Source organism: Chiloscyllium plagiosum, chromosome 30, assembly GCF_004010195.1.
Source record: "Chiloscyllium plagiosum isolate BGI_BamShark_2017 chromosome 30, ASM401019v2, whole genome shotgun sequence".
Taxonomy (NCBI): Eukaryota; Metazoa; Chordata; class Chondrichthyes; order Orectolobiformes; family Hemiscylliidae; genus Chiloscyllium; species Chiloscyllium plagiosum.
In genome coordinates, this window is record NC_057739.1 from 30288041 (window position 1) to 30300544 (window position 12504).

At 40.1% G+C, this 12504-nt stretch overlaps 1 long non-coding RNA gene across 1 annotated transcript; it reads right to left on the minus strand.

Annotated features, from left to right (window-relative positions):
• Positions 1–2751: 2751 nt before the first annotated feature.
• On the minus strand, positions 2752–10937 carry LOC122564865. The gene is made up of 3 exons (XR_006316030.1): positions 10859–10937; positions 10112–10241; positions 2752–2880 (listed from the first exon to the last, which is right to left on the minus strand). It is a non-coding gene; the product is annotated as an uncharacterized LOC122564865 (long non-coding RNA).
• Between the last annotated feature and the right edge of the window lie 1567 nt (positions 10938–12504).

Sequence of the window (12504 nt, forward strand, 5' to 3'; positions counted from 1 at the left end):
GAAAACAGTGGTGTGTCTAGCTGACAGACTGGAAAGAACAAACAGTCTCACTGGGCTGGAGGTGGGGGGTGGGGTTTGGTTGGGGAGGACATGGTGACAGAGAATGTAATAAGCAAAGCTAAAGGGCGAAATGGGTTCACAATTTGAAGTTGTTGAACTCAATATTGAGTCCGGAAGATTGTAAAGTGCCCAGCACTGACATCCGGTTTCAGAAACTGCTACCACTCATGGACCTCAGAGATCCCTCTGGTGGAAAAAAATCATTAGAGACAATGTTGATGACAGTACTGCAGAGCTTTTATTTCAAATCCACTATCCAGATTGTGTCAGGAAAGGACACAGTGTACAGGTATTTAAAAACACCAAGCAAAAGGGGGAAAGAAATGGTTTTTAAAAATGGCAAAATTAGTGGCTCTTAAATGCATCTTGTCTTTGGAACAAAACAATGAATGAACAGTATGTATAGACAATGAGAGGTTTCTTCCTCTCCTGGGAGACTGTAGGACCAGAAGCCATAATCTCAGAGTTTGGGGTAACCCGATTTGGATGGAGATGAGGAGGAATTTCTTCTTTCAGAGGATATGAATTTGTACTGCAAAGGGATGCAGAGACTGGGTTGTTAACTACATTCAAGGCTGAGAGAGACCGATTTCTAACCAGTAAAGGAATCAAGGGTTGTTGGAAAAGGCAGGATAGTGGAGTTGAGGATTCTCAGATCAGGCACGATATCACTGAATTTGGAGGAGAATCAATGGGTTGAATGACCTCCTGCTCCTACATTTTGTGGTCTTATTGTAAAATGAGACATTTTTTAATGTTAAATATTTCAAGGTGAACCTATTTTTTACAAAAGAAGTAAATGACAAGATAAACCAGCCATCTTTATATGTGAGTATGTGGATATGTGTTGTCATTTTGGATAACATGTAACAAGCTTTAATCCAGCAAGACATAAAAATAGTTATCATATTACAGCTTGAGATATATATACAGAGGAATCTCAATTATCCAAATGACACAGGCAGGGAGTATTTTGTTCGAATAATTGAATGCTGGATAATAGAGTTTAGCCAAGCATCGGGACCTTGCGATTCTATCGGATAATCCAAAATTCAGATAATTGAATGCTGGATAATCAATATTCAACTGTATTTATGAACACAAGGTCTGAAAAAAAATTTGTCAGGTCACAATGATAGAGGATAGGGATATACAGAGCCAAAAACAGTGAGAAGTTAAGATTAGCGTAGAGAAAGATGACTGGAAGAAATGCATCCATGGAGGTGATATCCATAGGGAACATGGGGAAGCTAGGACGATTAAATGTAGAGATGAGCAGATTTACATTCTTATATCTGTAAATAATCCCACAGCAGGTTGAAATCACCATTACACGTTTAGTGTGATAGTTGGGGAAGAGACATCCTCAGCAAATATATATGGGATGAGCATTCCAATCAGTGCAAAGGATAATGATGAAATATGCATCTGGGAACATATATATATACCTGATCTCCTGATGAAGGGCTTATACCCGAAACGTCGATTCTCCTGCTTCTCGAATGCTGCCTGACCTGCTGTGCTTTTCAGCACTACAGTCTTGACTCTGATCTCCTTCCAGGCCAAGTGGATATTTTTGCTGTTATGCTGAACGGAGTTAAAACATTATTTCATATTTTTCCCTGACACAGCAGGATGATTATTTCTTCGGGGAAGACTTGGGTTTATAATCCTGTTGTATGATCTTGTATACTCTAGTCATCTTCTCTAAAATAATGAGCAGAGTAAATACATAATTTGGAAAATAGGTGGGTTTTGCACTTACTTCTCAGTCCAAATTTGCTCTCTGAAGGAGGATTTAACTCATTTGTTTGCAGCTTGTTTTCTTTTCTGTGTTAAGAAACACGCTGCAGTTGGGACATTCACATAACAAAGGCATCTGTCGTGAATCATAAAATTTGTGCTGTTTTATTCTAAATGCCAAAACACAGGGATTAAAAGCAGGTGAGCTGTGTTTACTTCAGGGAGGTATTTGACATTTATTCAGAGGAGGGTGACAACAGGGGTAGCTGATGTGAAAGCCAATTTACAAAGCTCACTTTTCATTTCTGTAATATGTTCAAACTGTTGGGGAGGAGTTGATGCACTCTGGTAAACTTTGCTGCCAATTGTAATTATTCTGCTCCAGTATAGGGTACATGGAATTCATTCTACCTTTGCAAATGATACAACTAATAATTTTCTCCTGTCAAATTCCACTCTGCATAAAAGAAGCCAGAATGTGTTGAAACAGGGACATCTCAATATATCCTGCTTATTAGATTTGTGTGTGGATTGATAATGACACAGCCAGGTCAAAGTTGCCTTGGTGACTGGACAAACAGGCTAACTCCTTAACCAATGGTATTTGAAAGCCACTGGTAGAGTCAGAGGAGTTATAGTAAAGGAAATTGGGTGAATCTAAGTCAAAATGAATATGGAAAGAAAAATGGAAAGTGAGGGAAACCTGACGGCTAAAAATGAGATTTTACAGTGCTGCCCAAAATTATGAATGGTTTTACAGGAGGAACTGTTTTCAATGGCAGGAGGGTCAGCAACCTGAGAACATGAGCTTGAGCTGTTTGAGAAAAGAACCACAGGCTACATGAGGAAGGTTTTTAAACACTGAGATGTTGTGATTTGTAATATGCTCCCTGAAGGACAGAGAGGATGAAAACAAAGTCAGTAATAACTTTCAGAAGGGCTTGGATAATCAGTTGGAAGAAAAGCATTCACAGGGGTTATTAGAAAAGAGCAGGGAATGGGATCAGTTGGATAGTTCTGCCAAAGACATGGTAGAAAGACAATGGGCTGGATGGTCTCCTTCTGTGCTGTCTCAGCCTATGAAAGGAGAAGAAAGAAAAAGCATTTAAAATTGCAAGATGAAAAAGCTCTGAACAATTTACTGCCTTTGATCTTGCTGTACCATTCAATAAGGTGATGGCTGATCTGATTAGCCAGTGTCTCACCTACTCCCTGATAAACTTTCACTCTCTTTAGAATCATAGAGCTGTACAGCATGGAAACAGACCCCCCACTCTAACTCGTCCATGCCGACCAGATATCCTAAATTAATCTAATCCCATTTGTCAGCATTTGGCTCATATCACTCTGAACCCTTCCTATTTATGTACCCATCCAGAAATCTTTTTCAAAGAGTTGTAATTGTACCAGCCTTCACAGTTCCTCTGGCAGCTCATTCCATACATGCACCACCCTCTGTGTGAAAAAGTTGCCTTTTTAATTTTTTCCCCTCTCACCTTAATCTATGCCCTCTAGTTTTGGACTCCCCTACCTTTGAGAAAAGACCTTGTCTATTTTCCCTATCTGTGGTCCTCATGATTTTATAAACCTCTATAAAGGTCACCCCTTAGCCTCCAACACCCTAGGAAAAATAATCCCAGCCTGTTCAGTCTCTCCCTATAGCTCAAACCCAGCAACATCCTTGTATATCTTTTCTCAACCCTTTCAAGTTTCACAAAACTTTTCCTAAAGCAGGGAGGCACAGAGTATTCCAAAAGTGGCTCATCAAGAATCTATCTACCTCTACCTTAAAAATATTTAAGGACTCTGCGTTCATGGTGTTTGAGGATATGCATTTGAAAATATCAAGATGCTCAACGATTCTCTTTATCTCGATCTTAAATGAACAATGCTTTATTTTTAAACAGTGGCCACTAATGTTAGATTCTCCCACAAAAAGAGATATCCTTTCCATATGCGCTGTCAAGATCCCACAGGATCTTAGATTCCAAACAAATTGCTTCTTACCCTTTTAAACTTCATTTGATAAGTCTATCCAATGAATCCATCCCTCATAAGAGGTGTTAGTCTAGTATATCATCTCTGAACTGCTGCCAATATATTTTTCCTTTAAATAAAGATGCCAGTAACATACAGAGGTTCTCGTGGTGCAATGTTACTTCCTGTATCTCTGGGCCAGGAGGCCTGTGCTCAATTTCAATCTGCTCTATAAGTGCATCTGAACAGGCCAATTCAAAAATATCTCCTGATAGTGTATCCAGTACCCCAGATGTGGTCTCACAAATGCCTCATACACCCAAAATATAACTCTATTAAATTCTCCTCACTATAAAACAATAAGGTTCTATTTCCTAATTACTTGCTGTCCATGAACATTACCCTTTTGCATTTCATGCACTAGAACACTGAGATTCTCCTGCTTCACAGAAATCTGCAATTACTCACCATTTCTTGCCAACAGTGACAATTTGACATTTTCCTATATTATGTTCTACTTACCCACTTGCATCATCCATCTCTATCCCTTTGTAGCCTCCTTGGGTCCACTTCATGACTTATGTTCCTACCTATCTCTGTATCATCTCCAAATTTAACAACCATGTCTTGGGTCTGTTCATTCAGGTTATTTATATAAATTGTAATAAGTTGAGGCCCTGGCACTGATCCCTATGGTTACCACCTGTTACATTGTGTCAATCAGAAAATTACCCATGAACTCTTCTCTGCTTTCTTTTAACTCACTAATTTCTATCCATCGAACAGTCCCACCACCCTGCGGCCGACCATTTCAATTCCCCCTCCCACTCCGCCAAGGACATGCAAGTCCTGAGCCTCCTCCACTGCCAAATCCTAGCCACCCGACACCTGGAGGAAGAATGCCTCATCTTCCACCTTGGGACCCTCCAACCACACAATATCAGCATTGATTTCACCAGTTTCCTCATCACCCCTCCCCCACCTCATCCCAGATCCAACCCTCCAACTCGGCCCCACCCTCTTGAACTGTCCGACTTGTCCATCTTCCTTCCCACCTATCCGCTCCACCCTCCCCTCTGACCTATCACCATCATCCCTCACCTGCATCCACCTATCGCCTTCCCAGCTACCTTCCCCCAGCCCCACCCTCCTATTTATCTCTCAGCCCCCTTTGCTACCCACCACCCTCCAAAATTCCTGATGAAGGGCCTATGCATGAAAAGTCAATTCTCCACCACCTCACATGCTGCCTGACCTGCTGTGCGACTCCAGCACCACAATTTCTGAAAATACTCTATCCATGCCAATGCTACCATTGAATGGTGGGTGTTTATTTTCCACAATAAACTTTGTGGCACCTAGATGTAGGTTTGCTTGCTGAGCTGGAAGGTTCATTTTTCAGACGTTTCATTACCATAACCATGTAACATCTTCAGTGAGCCTCTGGACGAAACACTGCTGATGATTCCTGCTTTCTATTTATATATTTGGGTTTCTTTGGGATGGTGATGTCATTTCCTGTGGTGATATCATTTCCTGTTCTTTTTCTCAGGGGGTGGTAAATGAGGTCCAAGTCAATGTGTTTGTTGATAGAGATCTGGTTGGAATGCCATGCTTCTAGGAGTTCTCATGCGTATCTGTTTGGCATGTTCTTGGATGGATGTGTTGTCCCAGTTTGTGGTACCTATCAAATTCTGGCAATGTAAGTATAGTACAGCCTTCAGCTGATGTTACTTCCTCAAAGAACTCCAATAAATTAGTTAAACATGATTTTTCTTTCTCAAACCCGTGTTCACTGTGCGATTAGCTTTTACTTTTCTATGTGTTCTGCTGTCATGACTTTATGTGGAGGTGTCGGGGTTGAACTGGGGTGGACAAAGTTAAAAATCACACAATGTCAGGTTATAGTCCAACAGGTTTACTAGGAAGTACAAGCTTTTGGAGTGCTACTCCTTTGTCAGGAATCGAGTTAGGCAGAATCATAGGACACAATGTATCACAAAAGATCAAAGTGTCATACAACTGATGAGATGTGTTGAACAAACCTAGATTGCTGTTAAGTTTTTAATCACGTTTCGAATCATTAATATGTAAATCTCAGAACTTCTTTCAAGTCACATTCCCAAGATAACTTAACGTTTTAAAACAAAAGGTGACATCTCAGCTCAGACAATGCATTAAAGGTGTGTGATTAGTGTCTGTCTGTATCCCAACCTTGAGTCAGACTGGTTCTGTTTCCAAAGTAGGAATTGATAAAATGGCACATAGACACGTGTGTGTGTGGGTGTATGTGAATAAGAGAGAGAGAGAGAGAGAAGTATTTGTGCATGAGTGTGACCAAGTATATGCCTGTGAGTGTGAGTATAGTGTAGTGGGGTCACCTGTAATGGCATGAACCAAAGATCCTGGTTGAGGCCATCCTCAGCAGGATCATGGGTTCATGTCAAAGTACAGGTGACCCCACTACACTATACACACACTCCATCACATATGCGCACACACACTCTCTTCCTCCCTCACATGAATGTGCATACACATGGGGTGAATTGGCATTTGCAGATTTGTATTTGCAGATGTATTCTATTTGTTCAAAAAGTACAATCTGTAGGCAGTCAGTCCATGTGACATTTTATCAATTCTTACTTTGGAAATAGAACTGTTTGCCTCAAGATTGGGAGACAGACAGATTCTAACCTCACACCTTTAAAACATTGTCTGAATTGAGATGTCACTTTTTTAATATAAAATCTTAAATTATCTTGGGAATGTGACTTGTAAGTAGTTCTGGGATTTACATATTAATGATTCAAAATATGCAACCCATTTTAAGTGATTAAAGGCTTAATAGCTATCTAGATTTTTTCAGTACATCTCATTAATTGTATGACGCTTTGATCTTTTGCTACAAATTCTGTGTCCTATGATCCCCCACTAGGTACCTGATGAAGGAGCAACGCTCCAAAAGCTTGTACTTCCAAATAAACCTGTTGGATTATAATCTGATGTTGTGTGATTTTTAACTTGTCCACCCAAGACTGGCACCTCCACATCAGGGATTTAATAATAGCATTCAGTACCTTCCCCATGACAGATGTTGCGCTAACTGACTTGTAGTTTTTTGCCTCCCTCCCATTTGATTAAGGAGTTATATTCTATGCTTGCCCTCCTAATGGAACCTTCCAAAGTGCAGCACAGAGGGATTTGGAAGTTGGTGTGCATGAAACCCAAGAAGTTAGCATTCTGATGCGACAAATAATTAAGGCAGCCAATGGAAATTTGGCTGTTATTGCTCGGGATTTGGAGTTTAAAAAATAGGGAATCCATAGTGTATTGGTGAGGATGCACCTGGAGTACAATTTTCATTTTTGCATTTATAGAATGAATATATCTGACTTTGGACGCAGTTCAAAAGAGATTAACTTGGCTGATTCCTGGAACTGAGGGGTTGACTAAACAGGTTGGCCCTTTATTCATTAGGGTTGAGAAGAATGAAGGGCAAACTTGTTGGATCATATAAGATTATGACGGGGCTTGGCAGGATAGATGTTGAGAAGAGGTTTCCACTGGTGGGGGAGTCTCAAACGAGGGAAAATTAGTACAGAAGAAGAGGACACTGATTGAAAACTGAAATACAAAGCAATCTATTTCTACCAGAGGGTAGTGATTGGCTGGACTTCTCTATCCCAGAGTTGCGGAGGCTGAATCACGCAAGTTATTAAAGGGGAAGTCGATAGATTTTTGAAATTGTGAGGAGGTTTAGAGTAATGAGCGACTGGCACAAAAAAAGAGTTGAGGCCTGGGACAGATAAGCAATGATTGAATGGAATGGTGGGGCAGGCCCAAGGGCCTGAATGGCCTACTCTTGCTTCTATTTCTTATGTCGCCAAATCTCAGGGATTTTGAGAAGTTTAAACCAGCACATCAACTATCTCACTTTTGAAATTTGAGTGAGGTCCATTAGAGGCCTTCAGGACATGGTTGTCAGCTCCAACAGTCTGCTCAATGTCACTTCAGTGGTAATTTTATTGAATTGCTCCCTCCTATTTCTATTACTATTACTATTTCTATGATTTTACCTGTATCCTGTATAGTGAAGTCTGATATAAAGTTACTGTTCAATCTTTTTCCACATTTTCATGGGATGTGGGCATTGCTAACTGGGCTCAAATTTTCCTTGGACTGAATGGAGGTTGAGCTGTTTGTTTCAAGTCACATGGAGGCCAGATCAGGTAAGAATGGCTGATTTCCTTCAGAGAAGATATGAATGATCCAGAGGTGTTTTTACAACAATTGACAATGGTTACCTGGGGATGAATGTTATATTTCTTTGTTAAGTATCAGTGTCGTCATTGTTTTGGTGGGTTTCTCTTTTTTATTGGGTGGCCGAACAAGATCTCTCCCTGTTTGTTCCCAATGTGTCTCATTAACTACCCACCCAACCCCTCTGGTGTTTCTCATGTACAATTCTAGTTCTATCTTACCATGGGCCATTCTAATAGTCTCAGGGTCTGCAGACGAAGGGCACATACCTCCATCATTCCAGCTACTGAAGTAAGACTCACCACTCTCTCAATCACTTCTTGCCTTTATCATCTCAATCCAAACCACTTCTACATCCTGTTTTCCAGAATTTAAGTCATCTCTCAGTATTACGCTAATGTCATCATTCGTTAACAGAACCACCTCTTGTAGCCTTTTGTAGCTTCCCATCCTTCCTAAAAATCATATCCCCTTCGATATTCAGTTTTCAGTCCAGGTCATCTGGCAGCCATGTTTCTTCAATGGTGATCAGATAGTACTTATTTATTTCTGTTTCAGAAGTCACAGGTTATAATCCAATTGGTTTATTTGAAATCACAAACTTTTGAAGGGCTGCCAATTCATCAGGTGAAGGTCAGTTCTGAAAGCTTGTGATTTCAAATAAACCTGGTGAATTACAACCTGGTGTCATGTGACTTCTGACTTTGCCACCCCAGTACAACGCTGGCACCTACACATCATTATTTCTATTTATACTATCAATTCGTCTGTTTTGTTTGGTTTAGAATGCTGTGTGTATTTAGGTTCAGAGTCTTTAATTTTATCCTTTTCATTATTTTTGTAAACTCTAGATTTATCTGTTAATTTACTCTTAAATTTGTAGTCATCATCACTTACTGCCATGGTCTGTTTTCATTTCCCATATTTCCTTGTTTCTATTCTTTTAATTTAATCTTCCCAATTTTGATACCTTCCCCTACTCCTTAAATTAAACACTCACTACACCTCTAGTTATGTAGCTTGCTAGATAGGTTTGGATTGTGTTCACTTGAACATAGGATTTTGAGTGATGACCTTATATAGGTTTAGAAAATCATGAAGGGTATAGATAGGGATAATGGTAGGTCGCTTTTCCCTAGGATGGAGGATTTCACGACTAAGGGGCATATTTTTAAGGTGGGAAGAGAGGGATTTTAAAATAGACATGAGGAGCAAATGTTTTACACAGAGGGTGGTTTGCATGTGGACTGAACTTCCAGAGGAAGTGGTGGATGTGGACACAGTTACAACATTTAAACGCTATTTGGACAAGTACATAAATAGGGAAGGTTTGATAAGATATAGATCTGGAGCAGACAGGTGGGAATAGTTTAGTTTGGGATTATGCTCAGCATGGACTAGTTGGACCGAAGGATCTGTTTCCATGCTCTGTGACTTTATGCCAAGTCCCACCCTGGTCAGGATTAGTCTTCCCTATGGTATAGATTCCATTTTGCCCAGTTTTATTGCATGTGTTTCACAAATTCACAACCCATTATTCCCACAGAAGTTTTTTTGAGCCATTGATGCAAAGTGGCGCAACTGTACCCAAAACTAAAATTGGATCATCTGTACTTTGTGACCTTCCAGTCTATCTGCAAAATTATTAACAAATTTTCCCAATTTTTAAGAATGGCTGCTGAGTAGCTGTCCTTTTTAAGCTGTCATTTTAAGATTTACATAGCACTTAAAATGGAAAATGCTATTCACAAGAAATATTGAGATAATTGTTCTTTTGGCCATTTGAAAGAACTAACACAAGTTCAAAAGACATCATTACTCCTCTTTTGACAGACGTCTCTTAACTGGGGAAATGAATAAAAGTGCAGTAGAAGCTGTGAAGTCCTTGGTTAAGTGGAAATTGACTTTAGAAGAGTGCTCATCATATTGTGCCATTTCCCAACCTCAAAAGAATTGGTGTAAATTCCTAAGCCGTGTACCGATAAGCAATTATAACACTAAGAAATGAAAATCAAAACAGATGTTTCCAATTGCACAGAGGCTTCTTATAAGTTCACAGATAAGATTTTACCTCAAGGCATAATGATGATGTAAGGCCGTCTCAGTTTCTCAAGCCATGCTAATGCTTCTGGAATGTTCCTTTTAGCTGTTGACCAGTTCACTGTTGACAGACTGTCTCCATTATTATGTTGTTCAAAAACCTGTACACAAAGATGACTGAATGTTGCCGAAAAACTATATTGAAGCCTTGAACTATCAGTTACACAGAAATAAAACTGACAACTGGGGACTGTTGAAGGGATCTTTGAAACAATGGTTTCAAAGGTATTGGATTTAACAGTTATTGGAACAGTGAACAATTTTGATTAATGGTATTATTTGCCAACTGATAACGGATACTGTAGTACTAGGTTCTGCAGAACAGAAACATGCAAATCCAGAAAGCTTTAGTGATTTTTAAGATCATCTTTGAGTATCTATCTGTAAAATACACAGTGACACAGATCGGATAATTACTGAGCTGCTTTGCTTCTCTTATTTCAATGCCATAATATTAGCCTTGTTTCTAGAATTCCCAGCTGACTCAAAGTGGAATTACATTGAGAAATTCCTATGCACCATGCCCTCATATGAAAAAAAAGCTATTTATTCATTTTGCATTGAGAATTTAATTTGCAGAACACTCCATGTTGTCCTACTTTTAGATTATATACATATACTTAATTTCTTCAGTAGCAGGCTGGCCAGTTTGAAATGTTTTATTGCAACACTTGTTTAAGTGAAGGGTTTGTACTGATAATCAGGTTGATGTCAATACCTGAGTGAAGTAGTGGAGATATATTCTCTCTCTCATTGTTGTGTTCTGGCATGGATTCCAGCCCACACAGGCACTGAACCTTTAAGACAATCACATGACATCACAACATGTTACATTCTGATTTAAAGGTACCTACCTCACCTTTAGTAATGGTCTGTGTAATGAGTCAGTACAGCTAGTACGGTAACATCAGTAAGTGTAGAACTCAAGACGATGAATGTAAGTATGTGATATTGTCGGCTTGTAAATAGTTGATGTGATAAATAAACTTCAATATATCTGGTTCAATAGAATGTGACTCTTTGCAGTTTAGAACATAGAACAGTACAGCACAGTATAGGCCTTTCAGCCCTTGATGTTGTGCTGGCCTTCTATTCTACTCTAAGATCAAACTAACCTACATACCCTTCATTTTACTATCATCCATGTGCCTATCCATGAGTCGCTTAAATGTCCCTAATGTATCTGACTCTACTACCACTACAGGCGGTGCATTCCATGCAGCCACGACCCTCTGTGTAAAGAATCGACTTCTGGCATTTCCCCTAAACCTTCCTCCAATCACCTTAAAGTTATGCCCCCTTGAGATAGTCATTTCTGCCCTGGAAAAATGTCTCTGACTATCCACTCTATCTATGCCTCATCATCTTGTACACCTCTATCAAGTCACCTCTCATCCTTCTTCGCTCCAATGAGAAAAGCCTTCCTCAACCTAAGACATGCTGTCCAGTCCAGGCAGCATTCTGATAAATCTCCTCTGCACCCTCTCTAAAGCTTCTGTATCCTTCCTATAATGGGGCGACTGGAACTGAATATAATATTCCAAGTGTGATCTAACCAGGGCTTCATAGAGCTGCAGCACAACCTCGCAGTTCTTAAACTCAACCCCCCGCTAATGAAAGCCAATACGCCTTCTTAACAGCCCTATCAACTTGGGTGGCAACTATGAGGGATCTATGGACATGGCCCCCAAGATCCCTCTGTTCCTCCACACTGCCAAGAATCCTGCCTTTAACCATGTATTCTGTATTCAAATTCAACCTTCCAAAATGAATCATTTCACACTTCTCCAGGTTGAACTCCATCAGCCACTTTGTAGCCCAGTTCTGCATCCTGTGAATGTTCCGTTGTAATCTACAATAGCCCTCCACACTATCCACGACACCCCAAACCTTCGTGTCATCAGCAAACTTACTAATCCACCCTTCCACTTCCTCATCCAAGTCATTTATAAAAATCACAAAGAGCAGATGTCCCAGAATAGATGCCTGCGGAACACCACTGGTCACCAAGCTCCATGCTGAACAATTTCCATCTACTAACACCCTCTGCCTTCTATGGGCGACCCAATTCTGCATCCAGACAGGCAGATTTCCCTGTATCCTATGCCTCCTAACTTTCTGAATGAGCCTGCTATGGGAAACCTTATCAAATGACTTGCTAAAATCCATGTACACCACTCCACTGCTCTACTTTCAATGTGATTTGTTACATCCTCAAAGAATTCAATAAAACTTCTGAGGCATGACCTGTCCCTCTCAAAGCCATGCTGACTACCTCTAATCAAACTGTCATTTTCCAAGTAATCATAAATCCTCTTTCTCGGAATCCTCTCCAATAATTTGCCCACCATTGACTAAGACTGA